The 23,855-nt window shown below is 37.6% G+C and overlaps 1 long non-coding RNA gene across 2 annotated transcripts in view; it reads left to right on the top strand.

The window, feature by feature from the left end:
- Positions 1 to 23,855, top strand: part of LOC147826679 (uncharacterized) — an 80,283-nt gene that overhangs the window by 39,593 nt on the left and 16,835 nt on the right. For both annotated transcript variants that reach the window (XR_015438864.1, XR_015438865.1), the window contains exon 2: positions 14,061 to 14,111. This is a non-coding gene — a long non-coding RNA (uncharacterized LOC147826679). The remainder of the gene's footprint in view (positions 1 to 14,060; positions 14,112 to 23,855) is intronic.

Below are 23,855 nucleotides of genomic sequence, written 5' to 3' on the forward strand. Positions count from 1 at the left end.
GGTAAGTTTTTTTATTGCATTTTCAATTTCATTGATTTATATTGGGTCATTTAGAATTTTTAGCTCTTTTTCATCCATCTTTGGTAATTCATACTTATCTAGAACTCTGTCCATTTCTTCTGTGTTTTCCATCTTATTGACCTATAGTTTCTCTAAGTAGGTATTGATGATCCTCTGGATTTCTGCTGAGTCTGTTGTAAGTTCATCCTTTTTATTCCTAATTGCATGGATTTGGGTCTTTTCTTTCCTTTTTCTCATAAAGTTGGATAAGGTTTTGTCAATTTTATTTATTTTTTCGAAGAACCAACTCTTGGATTTATTGATTTTTTTGAATCATTCTGTTAGTCTCCATTGCATTGATTTCTCCTCTGATCTTTATAATTTCCTCCCTTGTATGAGCCTTGGGGTTGTCCTGCTCTTCTTCTAGAAGCTTGTTTTGCAGCATCAGGTTGTTTAATTGGGCTTGCTCTGTTTTCCTAATATGCGTATTCACTGCTATGAGTTTCCCTCAAAAGACAGCTTTCCTTGTGTCCCATAGATTCCAATATGTTTTATTGTCGTTGTCATTTAATTGAAGGAACTGTCTGATTTCTTCTTTAATTTCTTCTGTGACCCATTGGTTATTCAGAAGTGTGTTGTTCAATTTCCACATGTTTATGAAATTTTTCAAGTTTCTTTTGCTATGGATCTCCAATTTCATCACTCTATGGTCTGATAATATATGGGGGATTACTTCAATTCCTTTGCACTTACTTAAACATGTTCTATGTGTGACTATGTGGTCTATTTTGGAGAATGAGCCATGTGCAGCTGAGAAGAATGTGTATTCTGATTTTGTGGAGTGGAAGACTCTGGAAACATCTGTTAAGTTCATTTGTTCAAGAGTTTGATTGAGTTCTAGCATTTCATTACTTATTTTTAGTCTAGTTGATCTATCTATTTGTGACAGTGGGGTGTTGAGGTCCCCCACTACAATTGTATTAGTGCATATGTGACTTTTCATGTCCATTAGTATTTGTTTTGTATAGTTGGGTACCCTAGTATTTGGTGCATAGATATTTATGATTGTCATCTCTTCCTCTTGGATTGTTCCCTTTACGAGGATGTAGTGTCCTTTGTCTCTCTTAATCAGTGTTGCTTTGAAATCTACTTGATCTGCAAAGAGAATAGCTACTCCTGCTTTTTGGGGGGTTCCTGTTGCATGGAGTATTGTTTTCCACCCTTTAACTTTCAGTCTATGAGTTTCCTTTTGAATTAAGTGTGTTTCTTGTATGCAGCATCTTGTTGGATTTTGCTTCTTGACCCGTTCTGCCAGTCTATTTCTTTTGATTGGTGAATTGAGACCATTAACATTGATGGTTATAACTGACACATATTGACTTGTCATTGCCATGATTTCTTCTTTTTTGGGGGGTTCTCCTCCTTTACATTTAATTTCTTGTCATGCCAGATGGGTTCATTCTGCTTTGCTTCCTGGGGTTGTGATTCTCAATGTCTGTTCCTAGGATATTGTGTAAAATTCTTTGGAGTGCTGGTTTGGTATTCATGAAGTTCCTAAGGTGCTCTTTGTCATGAAAGTATCTTATTTCTCCATCAATTTTGAAAGATAGTTTTGAAGGGTACATCAATCTGGGTTGGAGGCTGTTTTCTTTTAGGGCTTGGAATATGTCACTCCAAGCTCTTCTTGCCTTGATGGTTTGTGTTGAGAAGTCTGCTGTGATTCTGATGGGCTTTCCTTTGTATATAATTTGTTTCTTTTCTCTGACTGCTTGTAGAACTTTGTTCTTCTGTTGTGTTTCTGAAATCTTAACAATTATATGCCTATGTGTAGATTTTTTTTGATCAAGGCTATTTGGAGTCCTATATGCCTCACTTATCTGTATGTAATGTTCTTTTCCCCTGTTTGGGAAGTTTTCTGCCATTATTTCTGTGAAAAGTTTTTTAATGTCATCTCCACACTCTCCTGTTTCTTCATTGACTCTGATTAGTCTTATGTTATTCTTCTTTGCATCATCTAGCAGCTGCTGGATTGATTTCTAGTGTTCCCTTATAATTTTGAAGCAATTTTTCTTTTCCTGGTCATTAATTGCAATCTTATCTTCTATATCTGAAATTCTGTCCTCACATTGGCTCATTCTGTTGTGTAGACTTTCAATGGAGTTTTTCATCTCCTGGAAATCTATTTGCATCTGTTTTGTGGATTCCATTTGTTTCCTGTGTTGGGATTCCATCACTTTCCTCAGCTTCTGTCTAGATTTATTAATCATGTCTTACACTAGGAGCACAATTTCTCCTGTTATCTGAGAAATTATTTCTGATTTCATTTTTTGTAAATCCCCTTTTGTTGCCAGTTCAGTGTGTCCAGGTGGTTGGGTTTCAGAATGTTCCATCTCATTTCCCTTTGGGGTTGCTGTAGGTGATCTGGAAGTCTGGTTTTGAGACTTATTTATGTGTTTTCTCATTTCGAGTGGGCGGCGGGGGGTGCTGTTGGCACCCGTGCAGCTCACCTCCTCTGAGCTGCAAGAGGTGGGACAGGGGCTGGGAGCAGCGGTAGGGATGGTGGCCCAGAAGACCCTTCCTCTGGGCCTGGAGCAGAGGGACAGAAGGTGGCCCAAAAGCCCTTTCCTCTGGGCTGGGAGCAGCAGGAGGGATGGTTGACGAGAAGCCCCTTCCTCTGGACCAGGAGCAGTGGGACGGTGGCTCAGAAGCCCCTACCTCTGGGCTGGGAGGGGCGGGATGGATGGCAACCCAGAAGCCCCTTCCTCTGAACCAGGAGCAGTGGGATGGTGGCTCAGAAGCCCCTACCTCTGGGTCAGGTGCTGCAGGAGGGATGGTGGCCCAGAAGCCCCTTCCTTTGGTCCAGGAGTTGTGGGACAGAAGGCAGCCCAATAGCCCTTTCTTCTGGGCTGGGAGCAGTGGGAGGGATGGTGGCCAGGAAGCCCCTTCTTTTTGACCTGTTTGGACCTTTTGTATGGATTCCATTTGTTTCCTATGTTGGGATTCCATCATGTTCTATAGCTCCTCTATTTTTTTATCTGTGTCCTCTCTAGATTTATTAATCATGTCTTGCATTATGGGCACAATCTTTGTTGATATCTTAGAAATTATTTCTGATTTCTTTTTTTCCATATCCTCTTTTTTTTTTTTTTTGCCAGTTCAGGGAATCCAGGTGGTTGAATATCAGATTGTTCCATCTCGGTTCCCTTTGGGGTTGCTTTAGGTGATCTGAAAGTTTGGTTTTGAGACTTGTTTACATGTCTTCTCATTTTATCAGTGGTGGTGGGAATTGTGTGCTACTGGCACCCTGAGGCTCACCTCCTGTCCTAGGCCCTGGGGGTGATGGTATGGTGGTTGGAAATGTTCACCTCCTCTGTGCTGGGGGCAGCTCTGCTCCTCTGCATTGTGGGCGGTGTATGGCAGCCCAGAAGTTTTACCTCCTCTGCACTTGGGATAGCTCTGCTCTTCTTTGCTGGGTGCAGTGGTATGGCAGCCCAGAAGGTTCATCTGCTCTGTGCTGTGGGCAGCTCTGCTCCTCTGCACTGGGGGCAGTGGTACAGCGGTCTGGAAGGTTCACCTCCTCTGCGCTGGAGGAGCTCTGTTCGTGGGCACTGGGGGTGATGTAAGGCAGCCTGGAAGGCTCACCTTTTCTGAGCTGGGGGCAGTGGTATGGTGGCCCAGAAGGTTCACCTCCTCTGTGCTGGGAGCAGATCTGCTCCTTGGCCTCAGCTATGAATTCTTTGTAAATCTAATGTTTTCTGATATTCTTTATTCTTAAATTTTTTTATTTCAAAAGCATGTTACTCTATTATAGCCTTACCTCTCTTATTCTTACAGAGTCTAATTTACCTTAAGTTATGTAATGTCTACCTAACCTACTCAGTAAGTATTTATTGAGCATCTTTAATGTGCCAGCAATATGAAGATAACTAAGAAACCATCCCTGACCTCAAGAAGACCATAGCTTAATAATGGAGGCTACTTTGAAAACAAGTAAATGTAATGCATGGGTAAGGGGTATGGGTACAATAATGGATTTATGTTTATAGCACTCTTGCCACACTATGATATAGGGGAAAAGTCATGAGCTTTATGAATTGGATGCTATTAAACCTCACTAATAGAAAGGAAATTTTCAAGCCTCCTGGTATGTCTATAAGAATATTTTAAGAAATTAATTGATTTTAAGTTACTGATACAAATTTTGTGTAATGTGATGTTTTGAAATATGCATTGTGGACTGGTTAAAATGAACTAAAGAGCATGCATTACCTTATATATTTATGTTTTTTATGATGAGGATACTTAAAATTTATTCTTGTAGAACTTTGGAGACTAGAGTGTGCTGTTACTAACTATAATCACCACATTGTGTAATAGATTTCTTGAACATATTCTTTCTAACTGAAATATTTTAAAAATTAATTCATATTATGTATTATATATTATATAATTATGCTATATATATCATATAATTATATATAATATAATATAATATAATATATAATATTATATATTATAATAATATATTATTATAATATATAATATTATATATTATAATAATATATATTATAATAATATATATTATATATCATTTTGATATTTTGGATTTTCTGAAGCCCTTTTATTATATTGGTTACTTTTCCATTGCTGGTCAAACTAAATGACACCCATAATTTAAAAGAGAAAAAGTTTATTTTGGCTCATGATTTTTAAAGAATTCAGTCCATAGTTGGTTGGACTCCAAGGCAGGAATGGCATGGCAGAACGGTCTGGTGGTGGAGCCCTGCTCACCCTATGGAGAGCAGGATGCAGAGAGAGAGGGAGAGAGGGGAGGAGCCTGGAATAAGAATATGACCTTCCAGACCACACTCCTGATGACTCACCCCTTCTGATCAGCCCCTACCTCCTAACAGCACATTTAGCTACTGAACTCACCAATGGAGGAATCCCCTGATGAATATAGCACCCAGTGATCTAATCCCCTTCCAAACAAATGAGACTTGTGGGGGGCATCTTAAATCTAAGTCATAACATTCTACCCTTGTCCCAAAAAGGCTCATGTTTATTTCATTATGTAAAAGACATGTAAGATCAAGTCTTAACATTTCTGGCACTGCTGTAAAGTCCAAGGCCAAAGTCTCAGCTGACACTCTATGCAAATCCTTAGTTGTGAGCCCCAGCGAAAATTAAAGAGAAAGTTAAATACTTCTAATATACAATGGCACAACATAAGCTTTCCTATTCCAAAAGTGAGGAATGGGGAAATAGAAAGAATCCACACCAAGAATGAAACCAAAGCACTTGGGTCCAGTCATGGTGAGATATGAAATCCAAAGGGCTTGGGCAGCTGCATCTCTGTGGCTTTGCCCATATGGCCTCTCTTTTGGGCTGGCTCTGCTCACTGCTTGTAATTTTCTTTAGCAGGCATTCCACATTCCTGCATCTCCAACTTTCTGGAGTTTCTATTGTACCTTTGACTTCACACTTAACTTTAAGTGAATGTGAAGTCAAAGGGATTCCTACCAGGGACTGTGACTTTTTCACACATTTTTGCCTCTCAGGCCTTCTGAAATCTGGGAGAATGCCTTTGGGAGCCCTTAACTCTTGCATTCTGCATGAGTGAAAAATGAGAACCTTGTGGATGATGCTAAGGTCTGCTTGTGGCTTGAGAAGTAGCCTAGCACCTTTAAACTATGACTGCAGTGGCTTCTAAGTGCCAGAGTGGCTGAACTCTTGGAAACACATCCCTAGGTGGCCCTGAGTGAGGAGGGTGCCCTGGGAATCTCTCCTTAAACCAAAGCCTTTGGAAGGAGTTTACTCTTTTATACATTTGCCCCGTGAAGGGTAGGATCTCCCAAATTACTAAGATACTTCAAGCCATCTTTCCAAATGATACAAAGTACTTGACTTCTTTGTAATGCTAATCTTTTCAGCAATCAAACTCTTCTTTTCCCCCAACTTTGCAAGCTCTGCTTTTCAGGTGAAACTGAAAATGTTTTACATATTTTTGTCCCCTGATTCTCACTGTAGATTGGGCTAAAAGCACCCAGCAGTTCCCATGCCACAGCCTAAATTTTCTCCATTATATTAATTGGTCTGTCATTTTAAACTCAGCTTCACACAAGGTCTTAGGACATGAGCAAAATTTACATAAATTCTTTGCCAAAATGAGACACACCCTTTAGTCAAGTCTTATATTTGTCTATGGAGGAAAGGTTTCCCAGTTTAAAAAAATCAATATTAAAAAAATGTGTAACCTCTGTAGTCATTGGAAAAATGAAAATCAAAATGTCACTGAGATTCCTTCTTGCTTCAGAAAGAATGGCTTGCCATCATCAAGAAATCAAATAATAAATGCTGGCAAGGCTGCAGGGAAAAAGAAACACTTCTACATTGTGGGTGGAAATGTAAACTAGTATAATCACTTTGAAAACAGTATAGAGATTCCTTATGATAACTAAAACTAGAAATTTCATTTGGCCAGCTATTCCCCTTCTATGTACCTTCCTGAAAGTGTTAAACACATCATATTACAGTCATAAATGCATACCCATGTTTATAGCAACACAAATCATAATAGTTAAATCTTGGAGGCAGCCTATATGTCCATACAGATGTGTGGATAAAGAAACTATGGTATTTATACACAATAGAATACTACTGTGCCATAAAGAAAGGTAAACTTGAATCATTTGTAAGAAAATGGATGCACCTTGAGATCTTAATTTTAAGTGCAAGAAAGCAAACAAACATGCTTAAATATTGCATTTTTTAAATATGAGAAACCCAATATACAAATGAAGAGCAAAATAAAAGATAGATAATGGAAAGTAGAGAAATAGATCTTTGTCAAATGTGTGGGGGACCAAAAGTTGGAAGAGTGGGGAGGAAAAGGAAGGGAAGGTGATGAAAAAAATAACTGAGATTTGTTGTGTACATGTATCATTTCCCCATGAGGAATGTGATATTATGTACTACAAATATGTACTAATAAATAGGAAAAGTGAACAGAAAATATCTTCTGACAGCAAATACACACCCTAAAGAATTCTCTAAGACTCTATAGGCAACTGGATTGTAAAACATTGGATAGTTTTCTCTGTCTACAAGGTCCAGAATACTCCTCTTAGCAGTCCATCCCTGTTTGGACTTGGTTCTTTTTTCCTAGGTCCAATAAATCATACCCATCTGCATGTGGCTGTCATTTAGCCTGGCAATTTAATTATATGTTGCTCTTCTGAAATTATCATCACTGTACCATGAACATTCCTGGGCAGCACTTCTACTTGCTACTGTATCTAGAATTCTCTCCCAGGTCACATTTCAAGCTAAGTCCTGGTCTGGTCTGGTTTTTCAATCTGCTTAGTGGTTTGGCAGGCATCATTTCTAGGACCACTGTTAGCTGTGGTTTAAGGCTACTTCTACCCTTAGCTTTCCAGCTGAGTGCCGTTCCTACCCCCTCGGCTCCACAGTGTCTTTCCTCCATTTCCAAATTTCCCTGTTTGTGTAAACAAAGCCAATGTTAACTGAGTTCAACACTAATCCTTTGCTGTTCTGTAGGGATTAGAACAAAGCATATAACTATTTGGAAAAAAACACTGGAAAGAAATGAAGCCAGAGGGACTATAGCTTAGCAGAGTGATTCTAATGACCAAGCATTCAGGCCATTTTCATTTGGATTTTAACTTTTAGGGCAGCATAAGAGTGGCACACAGAGAACATGTCAAATGAGAAGACAGCTAGATAATGTGGCAGAGTTACTGGGGCATTAAAATAAAAAGACCATAGGGGAGGCTGGGTGACCTATGGGGACCAACAGTAAGTAAACAATTTCTACATGTTGCACATTCAGTTGCCTTGATGAGGGAGAGATGCCGCATTCCTTCCTTCTTTCAAGTAGAATATCTGAGCTTTTGTTAGGGACCTGATATAGACTCAGGGTTTTATAAGTCCAGGAAATTTGCTGCCTGTTTTCTTACAGGTTACTTACACTTTTACAAAAATTTTGCAAGGTTATTGTTATTCCCATTTTTATACAAGAGGGGGAGAAAAAATAATTCTCAGGATAATTAATAAATATTAGTTTGCAGCTTTGTTAACTGATAGACATAAATTCAAATGGAAACTTTATGACTCCCAACTCCATATTCTTACCACTAGAACACTTTATTCAGTGAGCCACAGACTTGTGGAGAACCTTATGAAAATTAAATCTTGAGCATAGAAAAATATGTGACAATAATGTTTTGGGAAGAGATTTATTCTGTGGTTAATAATCCTTTCAATGAACATTTGTTCTTTCTGCCAAGAAAAAGTAAGACTTAATGCCAAAATGTGTAAACTTCAAATAAATATATATGTTTCTTGCCTAACAAAAATACCTCCCAATAAGGAATGAGATAGGAGGAGAGAAGGAAATTGTGGTTGGCCTGCCTGCATAGTCCTTTAGCACCCCTGAGAGATGTATCCCAAATCTTCCACTGCTAACTGCTCCCAGGGCCCTTTTTACTGATGGTATTGTCTTTTTCTTCTGGTAGTGAAAAGCAAATCAAAAAATGTTGAAAATTACCACCATGGTAATAAAATATCTGTCTATTGTCATTGTTTACCTTATGGAGCATCACATGGATGCAATTTTGTATTACCTACCTCAGAAAGTGAGTTAAAAATAGGCATTATACAAGAATTTTTATACTTGAAATTTCAGCATATATCTTTTTTCCTTTTCTACTTAAAAGCCCGTGAAGCATATTTATCACCAGGCTTATCACCTTCTGTATGGAGAATGAAAAGAAGTTTTCTCTCTTGTATGTTATGAGTTATTGTAGTTATTGGGGGGAGCACCTGTTATAATAACTCCTCTTGGAGTTATTGGGGGAGCACTTGTTATAATAAGGAGAACCAGCAGGTAATACAGCACTCAGTTATCTTCTGAAGGGGCGATCATCACCCAGCGTTCATCACCCAGGTGTACTGGAGACGTGCAAGTGATTTTGGGGGAAGTTGTTTGTGTTACTGCAAACTTTGTTCCACAAGAAGTCAAGAGAAGCCCTGCCCACCTGGAGCATTAGTTATTCATGAGCTTTGGGATGAAAGGCATTTGATGGGCTTCAAAAATATAAAATGCCTAATGTCCCCATGTCAAGGAAAAACACTTTTATCTTCATGAAAGTGAGAGCAAAAAGAGAATGCTGTTTTCTGAAAAACAAAAAAAAACCCCCCAAAAACCCCAAATCCCCCCAAACAACTTTTGAGTTTTCCAGGACATGCATAGTATAAAATTAGTTTTCTTCCTTCTCCCGCCTGCTATCTTCCAAACACCTTGGGATCCTAAATATTGTACAGTTAGTTTTTGTCAAGAGGGAATTAAATGGGAAACAAATGTTTAAAGTGAATAGTGTGATACTGATATTTATGAATCCACTCTAAAGAAGTGTTTGCTTTTCATTGTATTTAATTTTCTTTGTTACAAGCCTCATACTTCATAGAATTGTATTCTGGTATATGAAACTTTCAAATTTGGGTAGTTGCTGGTGCTTATTCTGTGCCAGGCATTGTGATCTGAGTACATTTAATTTGATGCTTAGAACAATGCTAGGAAGTAGAAACCAATCCTAGTTCCCCTTTCCAGGGATAGAAAAACAGCCTGCAGAGAAAGAGTAGAAAATGTTGGATTCATTTAGGCAACCAAATATAGTGAGATGCCATAGCTTGTTAGACAAATTGTTTAGATTATACACTTTACTGTTAAAGGGAGAGAATCAGAATTATTTGCAAACTTATTTGACTCCAGAGGCAGTGCTCCAAACCCTTCTTACTCCAAGTATGGTGCAGGAAGTAACAACATCAATACTTCCTGCAAACTTGGTAGAAATACAGAAAATCAGATTTTACCCTCAGTTTTATGCTGGTAAACACTTTTTAAACAGCTTTTTTTTTTTAGTGTGTGTGTGTGTGTGTGTGTGTGTGTGTGTTAGGTGCTTTGTGGTGTTTGCTGATTTCCACTATTTAAGCACTACTACCACAGTGGATTCCACATGGCAGGTCCCTGACCACAACTCAGGGATCCAGTTGGCTTTATGGAGATAATGCACACTGTGGGCCTCAGAACTACTGAGAACTTCATTTCAGTGAGTTCTCCAGACAGTTTACATGTCTGAGCAGCACTGGTCCACGACACTGGTTTTTATTGGCTCTTTTTGTAGATTCCAATGAGAACTTTGGTCCTGGTGTGTTGTTTTTCTGTCCTTAGATCTCTCACCATAGTGACGGAAGCTAACAGAACAGGATTCCAGCTGACAATGCTGGAAAGAGCAGAACATTCAGTCTAGGCTCAGATCTCTGGGACTCATCGAGTGCAGTTCTGTGTAAAGAAATTAGCTTCCAGGGAAATGGCTTGCTATGACTCTGAGAGAGGCTTTGGAGAGCTGAAAAACTCAACTCTTCATACCATTATTGAAGGTTTTTCTTACCAGAGAAGAGATTGTGTATTGCAAAATATTTGAGGATCAGAAAATTAGGATTCTTTGTTTTCCTTTACTATTGGATAAGCCATTTTGTCATGGTTGGGTGCATTTTTCCCACATACGCAATGGTGAGAATACATCGTAATAGGAAGGCTTGCATTTTACAGTACTATACTGTACATGCCTTTTATCTGGAACCCAACTAAAAGAAAATCTAGTTTTCTTATTTTGAATGTAGAAACACATTTATTTAAGAAAATGCTTTGTAGAATATGAGTTGAGAATAAGATACACTTTGCTCAATCTCTTCTATTCCCTCTACTTGCAGACAGAAATAGAACAGCTAGTGAATACTAATCTTAAAAAAAAGCCAGGGAAGGGAAAAATCTTGATAATTATATAAACAAAAATATTTTATGAGTGATGGAAAACAAGGGCCCAGTGAGTTATAGAAATATAATGATGGCACACTCTCCTGGAGCTTATAGGTGATGGGACCTACAACTGTATCAGTTACTTCTTGGACTTTATAGTAGCTTATTCAACTTACTCTCCTGATACCTTCCAAGCTACTATCTCCTGTAATTTCTTACCATCTCATCCATTCTGATGACATCTAAGACTGTTTGCAAACTTATGAACCCCAAATAAATTCTCCAGCATGGATCTCACTAGCCTATCAGACTTCATTTGAATGCTTTATTAATACCTCCAATTCAACTTATCTACCTAGTTTTTTTATTTTCTGAAGGGGGCTTCTTTTTCTGTTTTTTCTTACTACTCATATCTCCCCATCAAAGTATTTATAATAACGATATTAGTTAACTTGTTGAACCTACAAGACATAGATTCTAAGCCCATGGTAGCAATGGCTATATTTGGTTTATGACTTTATCCCTAGAACTTAATACAGTAATTTACATGTAGTAGAATGATCACAGAAGAATAACACTAGTGAATTATCCCAAGTTCCCCACGTGGCAAGAAACTGCTTTGCTACTACTTTGTTAGGGAATATAATTTCATGGGCTAGGAATGAGAATAAAAGATAGAAAGAGAAAGCTCCAATGAAAGGACATGATATCAAGCTGGCTATCCAAGAAGTTATTGAAACTAATGTGAGAACTATCCATTCAGGAAAGAAAAGGAGAATAATCTACTCATTAGTTCCCTCCTCCCAGTGATTGGAGATTTGCCTCACGGAGCATTTAATACCTCTTCTCTTCCATATTCACAGGTGGGAGTCAAGTAGGGTTTTTTGAGTCAATAGGGAACCCCTGTGCAGAAGGCAAAAGTTGTGTAGAATGATGAGTAAAGTAATGTTCAAGTTAGGGTCAAGGGTTTGTTCTGAATCCTCCTTCTATAGCCCCCCATCTTCCATTAGTTGACATAATTTTTTCAGAATACCTCTAAAATGCACTATTTTATCTTTTTTCCCACTGATTTTTAAAAATGTTAATATCTCTCTGTTTCTCACTTGTGTTTATATCTTAACTTGATCTCTTTTTTTTTTTTTTCAGACTTGTCCCATCCATTTTTCACTTGGAATCCTATAGTGCTTCTCAATTGCTTTCAAGATAAGTTTCAATCTCATTAAGATGGCTTACGAGGCTTTTCATAATCTGGTCCATTGCATTTGCCCAGCTGCATCTGCCAATGTACTCTAACTTTGGCCATACTGAATAACTTGTGTTGCTTCTTCATACAGCTGGGCTGGCAATAGTGGTCCCTTTGCTGGAAAGTGTTTTTGCAAAAAGTTCACTCCAGAAACCCTGCCTGGTGTTTCTGCTCTAGACCACTGTTTCCTGAACTTTAGTGTAACAGAATCACCTAGAGGCTTTGCAAAAACACCTATGCCAGGCTCCACCCTATAGTTGCTGTTTTGGTTGTTTGAAGTGGAACTAAGAACTTACATTTTCAATACGTCCCCAGGTAACACTTATGCTACTGGTTCAGGGCAGCATTTTGAGAAACCCAGCTCTGGAGGAAACATCTGCACTTTTCTCTAGTATAGCATTTTACATAGCTCACACAGAAGTCATTTACTGGTTTCTCTCTCTCCCTCTATCAGTGTATATTCATCAGAAGATAGAGGCAGTGTGTCATCCATCCTGATGACACAGCACTTGGCACTGTACCTGGCACACAGTAGTTACTATATGAATGGAAGGAAGGGAAAATGGGGGAAAAAACCCACTTTGAACAAAGATTGGGTGACAGAGAAAACTAGGTATAGAGGTCTTCAGAATACTTTCCTAGACTAAATTTCTACAGTATTGATATAAACTACTATTATCTCACAAATTAGTGTATTATACTAAATACAGTAGAGCCAGTGCAGTGTAGTGTCTACAAGTGTGAGCTCTAGCATCATATATTTTGGTTTTGAGTCTTGTTTTTACTATGCAATGTTAGGCATATTACTTAATATCTCTCTAAAATTGCTTTTACATTTATAAAATGAGAATTCTAAAAATGCTACATAATAGTTTCTTCATGCTTAACTGAGGTGATATATATGAGTTGATTTTTATAATCCCTAGTGTAACATACAATACTCAATAAACATTAACTAGCATTTCATTATTTGCTCCTTTAAATAACTTATATACAAAATAGTGAAATTTTAGTAACATAATAGACATATAATCTATGTATATATATTTATATATATACACACATATATATCTATATATAAGATAAGTTGCTTATAGTCTTAGGCATTTTTGTTCCATGTAGTATTTTGTTTATTTTAAACTCTTAATGTTTTTAATGCAGATGATTATTTATTAAGGTGAAACAGTGGATTCAGAAAGAAACTGATTTTAATTTTTTAAGAGTAGTTGTACATTTTCTACTCAAAATTCATTTTTAGCATTCACACCACAAAGGAAAAAAATCTTTAAAACTGCCAGTCCTCTAAAAGATTTCTGTTAAAATAACTTATGAGGAAAATAATTTTAACCAAAAATATCAAAAGACTTTACAGTAATTAAGTAAGTATCCCTCTAAAATACTGTTAACATATGCTGCTGCCAATTTCATAGTTAGAAAATGGTCATCAATGAAAAAGTTCAGAAGTAAGATTCCACAGGTGAGGCCAGAAAATAAATACACCAGAGAGAAGACCAACCTGATGAATTAGAATTTTTAGACAACTATACTGAGAAGACATCAGTAGACCTTACATAAGGTTATGTGCTAAAGAGTAAATGCATAGAAGAAATAATTTCTAGTCATTTGAAAAATGTTCCTCCCTCTCTTTGTGTTCATTTTTTCATTCAATTCTTTATTTATTAGTTCAATGTATATTTCATTTATTTTTATTTTTTCTCAACCAAGCAATGTATATTTTATATTTGAGGCTTTTGCAATCATTTCTCTTGTAGTGTTTCATTTAATTTTTATATCAATTTATGAAGAAGATACTATAACTGTCTCTACTACAAAATGCAGTCTTGTAGAGGTTAGGAAACTTGCCAGAATCACACAGTAATTGGAGAAGGGAGTGCTTCTAACTGCAGATTCTGATAAGAGAGAGAGATGAAGTTTCCAAGTACAACATTACCATGTCCCATTACATTACCTTCACAGAGCCGAGGACACCAGGAAAGACGAAGAAGGTTTTGAAAATGGTCACCTGATGTGAGTATATAAACCATCATGTGTGGGAATTATAAAAGTTTTCTTCTACTGTCTCATTTATTAATTTAATTGCATATGTAGTTTATATAGTATATTAGGAAATAATATATTATGTTGCAATATAACATTTTTCTGATCTCATTTTTCACAGCAGCCATTGAACTCTAGATATGCATTGTCCTTGTCCTTATGAGAACCATGTTTTGAGTCTTCTAATAATTTTTTTTCCCCCTGGTACAGGGCATCAAACTCAGGCACTTGTGCTTGCCAGCCAGGCATGGTGCCACTGAGCTACATCCCCAGCCCCCTGTTTGCTAATAATTTTAAGAAGAAATAGTTTTCCTTTCTGTGTGAGGTGTTAGGTGTTTGTACTATAGCACTTTCACCATTTGTATCTAAATGTTATTGTGGGAATATTCTACCAAGCCACATGTTTTTCTTATTTATCTTCAAAATATATGTATCTTAAAAATGATATATACATTTAAAATTATGAATTCTCAAACCGTTATTGCAAAAACCCTTCTTAACAATAATTTCCAACCCTTGGGATTATCATATTACACCCCACAACAATAATTACTGAATTCATATTTGAATACTTTCCTGTTTCATCTTTTTTTTTTCTTTTACCAAGTCTGTCAAGTAACCTTTGTAGTAACTCAAAGCTAATAATGACTGATTATCAGGCCAATATATTTTTCTTAAACAGCAATTTTTTTCAAAGTAAAGTATTTAAAGAGAACATTTTATAATATGAATGACTTGTTAGTGTGTTAACAAAAATAAAAATTCTTTCTTCTGAAAGAGGCTATTTTGAGTAGTATATGCCTTATATTAAGCATATTCAGTAACCATGGTGTTCAAAGATAGATGTTTTACACAGGATTTTGAAGTGACTCAAAAGGTTCAGCCTATTTCCATTCTTTTCATCTCTCTGTCTTTTATGGTATGAATTTGATCAGAAGACTGGTTATATTTCAACATAAGATGGCTTCACAGGTGCTGAATAAGAAAAAAGGAAGAGAAGAAGGAGAGGGAGGAGGGAGAGGAGGAAAAAGGAAAGGGAGGGAGAGAGGGGGAAGGGGAAAGGGAGGAGAGAGAGAGGAGAGAGAGGAGAGACAGAAGAGAGAGGAGAGAGAGAGGGGAGAGAATCTAACATCAAACAACAACATTTTATTTATTTTCCTGATCAGATCATTTAGATTAGAAACATGTTAGTCTAATTTGGATTAATTGTTAACTTTTGAATCAATTATTGTGACCAAATGGATTTAGGCTACTTAGAACCCATCTCTGGAGCTAGAGATGAATGAATCCTACCCAAACTGAATGGCTGTGACACAGTTAAGGAAGAACGAAATGTATATTGACTTCCATGTGGGCAATGTTTAATAAATCCCAAGACACCATCATCTCCACTTTCTCACTTGATTCTTAGAGCAACTCATGAGTTATGTAGTTCTAAGAAAGATCATCCCATTTGATGACTGAGAACATTGAGACACAGTGGTTAGGTTACCCTGAAGATAAATCTATTTCATTAACTCCAGGTTCAAAATTTTCTAGTCGCTTATTCATTTTGTCAAAGCAAGTTGTGAAAAGTGAATTAAACTACACAGTAGTTATTATGTTGATGACGGAGAATTGCTATATTGAATTTTTAATTTTTCTCTGTTCCAATTCTTCCAGACAGGTAGTCATTGTGGACAGTGCTGCTTAGGGAGACAGAGGGAGAAGCAGAAGTCAAACTTACTTTGGTTGCAGCTTTGCTCTTTAGAAATACAGTTATTGACAGTCTTTTCACTAAACAGGTTTAAAAGTTAATAATCCCCTTTTTGTCTTCATCTTAAGAAACTTTGCCATCTCTTTTCTACCATTGTAATTGATAATTGTACTGTAATTTTTTTTGATACATCAGCATGCAAGAAAGCTTAGAAGTCAATATGCCAGGAAAACCAGGTCCATCTAGAAACATCTTAGAGCCCCTAGTAATTTCTCCATGTGACAAAAAGCCAAAAGCCTCTAAGAAGAATTTTTTTTTAACTCAAAAGAGAAAAATCTGCAGATTGGGAGCCCTTACTCTCAGGCTGACTCACTCACCCTGCATTTCCTGCTAATGTGCCCTCTTTAATATATTCACGCTTATAATAGTGAATGGCTGGACTGAGTCAGAATTGTGAAAATACATAATGCCCCTAATTTGTATTTATGAAAAATGAACTGATAATGCTGACCTTAATACATTTCATTATTTGCTTTCATAATGCCACTGAATATAGTGGTGTCAAAATGTTTCCTAAAATTATTGTGGCTATGAATGTTCTTTTTTCTCTACATTATCTCAATACTACATAGAGGTTATAAATTTATTTGACAAGGTTGTTGGAAGGGGGTAGGGTACTTGTGTAGTAATATACAAACTCTAGTAGGATCAGCATGCAATGTATTCCATAAACAGCTACATACAGGTATTCCAATTCTAAAACATAAAGAAATACCCATGCGATGGAGACTGAGTACTCCAACCACTTGGACAAAGAACTTTGATAAATTCTAGGAATAGAAGAATGTCCCAGACATACTCATTCCCCTTTAATACATCAAACCTAGGAAGGAGAGAGATACACAGACAAATAACAAAGTACTGTAGAATATATATAATAGCAAGAGTTTGTATATTGTACAAATAAGAATTTACATTATCCACTACATAAGCAGTAAGATCTCTTTGAACAGACAAACAATAACAACAAAACAACTAACAAGTAACTGGGTAAAGATGAATATCAAATTAAGGGTACTGTTACTGAATGATAGGTTAAAAAAAAAAAAAAAACCCTAAGAGGAGAGAGGTTCTCAAAAGTTATCCTCAGAGGACTTAGGATTTGTGTAGAGTATTTATAATGAGAAAGGCCCAGACAGGAAGTAAATGGGTCAGGAGTTAGTGCACTGGTAGGATGAACAAGATTTATTTTAGCAGTAGTTATTGAAGTCCAAAAGTAGTTTTAAAAGGTTATTTAAATCCAAATTGTAATGTCCATTGAGAAGAGACAGTTTCAATCCCTCGTGACACAAGCTGCTTGGTGTTCCTTAGTACTTCTCTCACGTCTTAGAGGCCCGGGGTGTGAGAACTCATGCCCACATGCACTATTTCAGAGGCCTTCAGCACGTCATACTCCCCTGTCCCGCCCCGCTGCCCCCCCCCCCATACACATACTTCTCCTTGTGTTATATCGCCTGTTCTTTTCTTGGTAAAGATTCATCTTTTCAGCTTTACAGTCAGTTTGGAATTGCTGTGCTTGTGTTGCTTGGCTTCAGAGAGAGCAATTCTCTAAGCTGGTAAACTCTATGGTTTTTTTCCCCCTCTGAAATTGGATTTTATTTATTTATTTTCTTCCTAGCATAGTCCTTTCCATGTTGTGATGTTGTAACCATAGAATTTTAAACAGTGGTATATTTGAATAGACAGTTTCTATCCAAAACACAAATCAAGACAGTGTCATACTATATCCAATTTGCTGTGCAGAATGAGTGTTTGATAAAGGACTGTAACTGAGAAGAATTCAGCTCCTGCATTATCTTCTGTCATGGTGATTATCATGGAAATTAAAAGAAATAATGTGAAACAACAGAACTTTCGTTTTTTGAGAAAAGAGAAGTAAATATTAACAATCATTGATAAGAGTGTTACAACTTGGAAGGGATGGTGCTGATATTTTGGGACACGTTGTATCTTAATATAAATCAATGTTTTTGTCAAAATCAAATCTATTAATAGTAAAATAATTGCTGTTTTTAAATTTTTATTTTCAAGTTTTATTTTTTAATTTTATTGGTACATTTTAGATATCCATAGTGATAGCAGTCATCATAGGGGATTTATACTCTTACATGATATACCTTGCTTCTTCTTTTTTTGCATTTCCTTTCCCTCCCTTCAACACCTCTTCCCCTCCTTATTTACAAAAGCTTTGTTTCTATTTTTCGCTCTATTCTTTTTCTTGTCTTTTCTTTCTTTTCCCCTCCCCTTTCCTCTCCTTTGTTCCCCTTCTCATTTGAATATTTTCTTCCCATTTCCCAATATCTATTAAACATTTTGGTCCATATTTAAATATTCAGTTTCTCACACCAGAGAAACAATGTTGTACTTACACATGTGTCCGATTTATCTCACTTAAGAGAATGGTCTCAAGGTACATTTATTTAGCTAGAAATGTCTCAAGCTTATCCTTTTTATGGCAGAATGAAAATGGAAACATATCCCAAATTTATGGGTAGGAAGAACCAATATAGTGAAAATGACCACACTTACAAAATTGTTATACAGATTGAATGCAACTCCAATCAAAATACCAATAGTATATTTCACAGAATTAGAGAAAACAATTCTAAAATTCATTTGGAACCAGAAGAAACCCAGTGTAGCAAAAGTAATTCTGTGCAACAAAGGCAAGGCAGGGTGGATCACAATCCCTGACAAAATTATACTACAAAGCTACCATGGTAAAAACAACATGTTACTGGAAAAAAAAAACAGACCCAAGGATCAATAGGACAGATTAGAAAATGCAGAAATTGGCCCTACAGAGGTCTGCAGTCATGCAGAAGATGCCGAATCACCCCACTGCAGACAGGCAGGTCTGCCCATACCCTACTAAGGTCCTGAGTCACATGGAGCATGCCGAATCAGCCTGCTGCAGACAGGCAGGTCTGTGCATGCCATACTGAGGTCCCCAGTCAGGTGGAACACGTCAAATCACCCCGCTGCAGACAGGCAGCCACCTGGTTCCACACTACAAAGATGCAGAGGACACCAGACCACCAGACCAAGGTACTGAGTCCTGCTGCTCCTGGCCCAGAGGTAGGGGCTTCTGAGCCACCGTCCCACTGCTCCTGGTCCAGAGGAAAGGGCTTCCTGGTCAGCATTCCTGCTGCTGATCCCAGCCCAGAGGAAAGAGCTTTTGGGTCACCTTCTGTCCCACTGCTCCTGGCCCAGAGGAAGGGGCTTCTGAGCTACCATCCCACTACTCCTGGTCCAGAGGAAGGGGTTTCCTGGCCACCATCTCTCCCACTGCTCCCAGCCCACAGGAAAGGGCTTTTGGGTCACCGCTGCTCCCGGCCCCTGTCCCACCTCTCCCAGCTCAGAGGAGGTAATCCTTGCAGGCGCTAACAGACCCCTGCCCCAGTCGAAATGAGAAAACACATAAATAAGTCTCAAAACCAGTCATCCAGATCACCTACAGCAACCCCAAAGGGAAATGAGATGGAACACTCTGATACTCAACCACCTGGACCCACTGAACTGGCAGCAAAAGGAGATCTGGAAAAAATGAAATCAGAAATAATTTCTCACATAACAGGAGAAATTGTGCCCCTAGTGTAAGACATGATTAATAAATCTAGAGAGGAGCTCAGGAACATGATGGAATCTCAACATAAGAAACAAATGGAAGCTATAAAACAGATGCAAATAGATTTCCAGGACATGAAAAACTCCACTGAAAGTCTACACAGCAGAATGAGCCAATGTGAGGACAGAATTTCAGATATAGAAGATAAGATTGCAATTAGTGACAGGAAAAGAAAAATTGCTTCAAAATTATAAGGGAACATGAGAAATCAATCCAGCAGCTGCTAGATGATGCAAAGAAGAATAACATAAGACTGATTGGGCTCAATGAAGAAACAGGAGAGAGTGGAGATGACATAAAAAATCTCTTCACAGAAATAATGGCAGAAAACTTCCCAAGCAGGGGGAAAGAGCTTGACATACAGATAAGTGAGGAATATAGGACTCCAGAGAGCCTTGATCAAAAAAAATCTACACATAGGTATATAATTGTTAAGATTCCAGAAACACAACAGAAGAACAAAGTTCTACAAGCAGCCAGAGAAAAGAAACAAATTACATACAAAGGAAAGCCCATCAGAATCACAGCAGACTTCTCAACACAAACCATCAAGGCAAGATGAACTTGGAGTGATGTATTCCAAGCCCTAAAAGAAAACAGCCTCCAACCCAGATTGATGTAACCTGCAAAACTATCTTTCAAAATTGATGGAGAAATAAGATACTTTCATGACAAAGAGCACCTTAGGAACTTCATGAATACCAAACCAGCACTCCAAAGAATTTTACACAATATCCTAGGAACAGACATTGAGGATCACAACCCCAGGAAGCAAAGCAGAATGAACCCATCTGGCATGACAAGAAATTAAATGTAATGGAGGAGAACCCCCCAAAAAGAAGAAATCATGGCAATGACAAGTCAATACGTTTCAGTTGTAAGCATCAATGTTAATGGTCTCAATTCACCAATCAAAAGAAATAGACTGGCAGAACGGGTCAAGAAGCAAAATCCAACAAGATGCTGCATACAAGAAACACACTTAATTCAAAAGGAAACTCATAGACTGAAAGTTAAAGGGTGGAAAACAATACTCCATGTGACAGGAACCCAACAAGAAGCAGGAATAGCTATTTTCTTTGCAGATCAAGTAGATTTCAAACCAACACTGATTAAGAGAGACGAAGGACACTACATCCTCATAAAGGGAATAATCCAAGAGGAAGAGATGACAATCATAAATATCTATGCACCAAACACTAGGGTACCCGACTATACAAAACAAATACTAATGGACATGAAAAGTCATATATGCACTAATACAGTTGTAGTGGGGGACCTCAACACCCCACTGTCACAAATACATAGATCAACTAGACAAAAAATTAGTAATGAAATGCTAGAACTGAATCAAACTCTTGAAGAAATGAACTTAACAGACGTTTGCAGAGTCTTCCACCCCACAAAATTAGAATACACATTCTTCTCAGCTGCACATGGCTCATTCTCCAAAATAGACCACATACTCACACATAGAACATGTTTAAGGAAGTGCAAAGGAATTGAAGTTATCCCCTGTATATTATCAGATCATAGCACGATGAAATTGGAGATCCATACCAAAAGAAACTCAAAAAATTTCATAAACATGTGGAAATTGAACAACATACTTCTGAATAACCAATGGGTCACACAGGAAATTAAAGAAGAAATCAGACAGTTCCTTCAATTAAATGACAATGACAATACAACATATCGGAATCTATGGGACACAATGAAAGCAGTCTTACGAGGGAAATTCATAGGAGTGAATACGCATCTTAGGAAACCAGAACAAGCCCAATTAAACAACCCGATGCTGCACAAAAAGCTTCTAGAAAAAGAAGAGCAGGACAACCCCAAAGCTCATACAAGGGAGGAAATTATAAAGATCAGAGGAGAAATCAATGCAATGGAGACTAAGAGAATGATTCAAAAAATCAATGAAGCCAAGAGTTGGTTCTTCAAAAGAATCAACAAAATTGACAAACTGTTAGCCAACTTTGTCAGAAAAAGGAAAGAAAAGGCCCAAATCCATGCAATTAGGAATGAAAAGGGTGAAATTGCAACAGACCCAGCAGAAATCCAGAGGATCATCAATACCTACTTCCAGAATCTATATGCCAATAAGATGGACAACACAGAAGAAATGGACAGATTCCTAGATACATATGAATTACCACAGTTGAACGAAGAAGACTTAAAAATTCTGAACAATCCAATATCAACCAATGAACTTGAAAATGTAATTAAAAACTTATCAACTAAGAAAAGCCCGGGCCCTGATGGCTTCACTGCTGAATTCTACAAGACATTTAGAGAGGAACTGCTGCCACTACTGTTTAAACTCTTCAATGAAATTGAAAGGGAAGCAATACTCCCAAATTCATTCCTGGAAGCAAGATTCACCTTGATCCCCAAAGCAGAGAAAGACCCAACTGAGAAAGAGAACTATAGGCCAATCTCACTAATGAACATAGATGCAAAAATCCTTAATAAGTTAATGGCAAACAGAATGCAGAAGATCATCAAGAAGATCATACACCCTGATCAAGTGGGATTCATCCCAGGGATGCAGGGACTGTTCAATATACGAAAATCAATCAATGTAATGCACTATATCAATAGAGACAAGGACAAAACCCACATGATTATCCCCATAGATGCAGAAAAAGCATTTGACAAAATCCGCCATGCATTTATGATAAAAACCCTACAAAAAATTGGAATAGATGGTCTCTACCTCAAACTGATAGAAGCCATCTTTGAAAAACCAACAGCCAATGTCATACTAAAGGTCAAAAACTGAAATCCTTCACACTAAAATCAGGAACAAGACAAGGATGTCCACTATCACCACTCTTGTTCAATATAGTTCTGGAAACATTAGGCACGGCAATTAGACAAGAGAAAGAAATAAAAGGAATAAAGATAGGAAATGAAGAAGTCAAATTGTCATTATTTGCAGATGACATGATACTCTATATAGAAGACCCCAAGAACTCCACCAAAAGTCTTCTAGACTTAATAACCAAATTCAGTCAAGTAGCTGGTTACAAGGTCAACACACAAAAATCAATAGCTTTCCTCTACACAAATGACAGACTCACTGAGAGAGAAATAGGGCAAATAATTCCTTTCACAATAGCATGCAAAATACTGAAATACCTAGGAATTAACCTAATGAAAGAAATCAAAGACCTCTTCTCTGAAAACTATGGCATTCTGAAAAGAGAGATTGAAGATGATATCAGAAAATTGACAGACATCCCCTGCTCTTGGGTAGGAAGGATTAATATAGTGAAAATGGCCATACTTCCAAAACTGCTATATAGATTTAATGCAATTCCAATTGAGATCCCAGCAGCAAACTTCATGGACCTTGAGAAAACAATCCAAAAATTCATTTGGAACAAGAAGAGACCCAGAAAATCAAAAGCAATTCTAGGTAACAGCGACATGGCAGGGGGTATCACAATCCCCAACCTGCAACTATACTACAAAGCTACTGTGATAACAACAGCATGGTACTGGCAAAGAAACAGATCTGAGGACCAGTGGAACAGATTAGAAGATGCAGAAACAACACCAGACACACTCAGCCATTTCATCTTCAATAAAGGACCCAAACACCCTCACTGGAGGAAAGATAGCCTCTTTAATAAATGATGCTGGAAAATTTGGGCTTCAACTTGCCAAAGATTAAAACTAGACCTGTATCTCTTACCATGCACTAAACTAAAATCAAAATGGATTAAAGATCTAAATATTAAAATAGACACTCTGAACCAGTTGGAACAGAGGTTAGGTAGAACCCTTGACGACATCAGTGTAGGAAAACACTGTATGAACTAAACCTCAGTTGCCCGTGAACTAGCACAAACAATCAACAAGTGGGATCTCTTCTTGTTAAAAGGCTTCTTCACAGCAAGAGAAACCACCAGCAGTGTGAAGAGACAATCCACAATGTGGGAAAAATTCTTCACCTGCTCTTCCTTGGACAAAGGTCTACTATCTTGAATCTATAAAGAATTTTAAAAGATCAGACCTCCCAAATTTAAAGACCCAATCCAAAAATGGGCATCTGAAATGAACAGACGTTTCTCAGACAAAGAAGTAGAAATAGCAAATAAATACATTAAAAAATGTTCAACCTCACTGGTCATTCGAGAGATGCAAATGAAAACAACACTGAGATTCCACTTCACTCCAGAAAAAATGGCTGCTATCATGAAATCCACCAATAAGAAATGCTGGTGGGGCTGTGGGGAAAGAGGAACCCTGCTCCACTGCTGGTAGGAGTGTAGACTGGTGCAAGCACTGTGGAAATCAGTATGGAGATACCCCAAAG

The sequence above is a fragment of the Heterocephalus glaber genome, unplaced genomic scaffold (assembly GCF_053883595.1).
Source record: "Heterocephalus glaber isolate CG9 unplaced genomic scaffold, H.glaber_assembly_v1.0 deba00001463, whole genome shotgun sequence".
In the NCBI taxonomy this organism is placed as follows: domain Eukaryota; kingdom Metazoa; phylum Chordata; class Mammalia; order Rodentia; family Bathyergidae; genus Heterocephalus; species Heterocephalus glaber.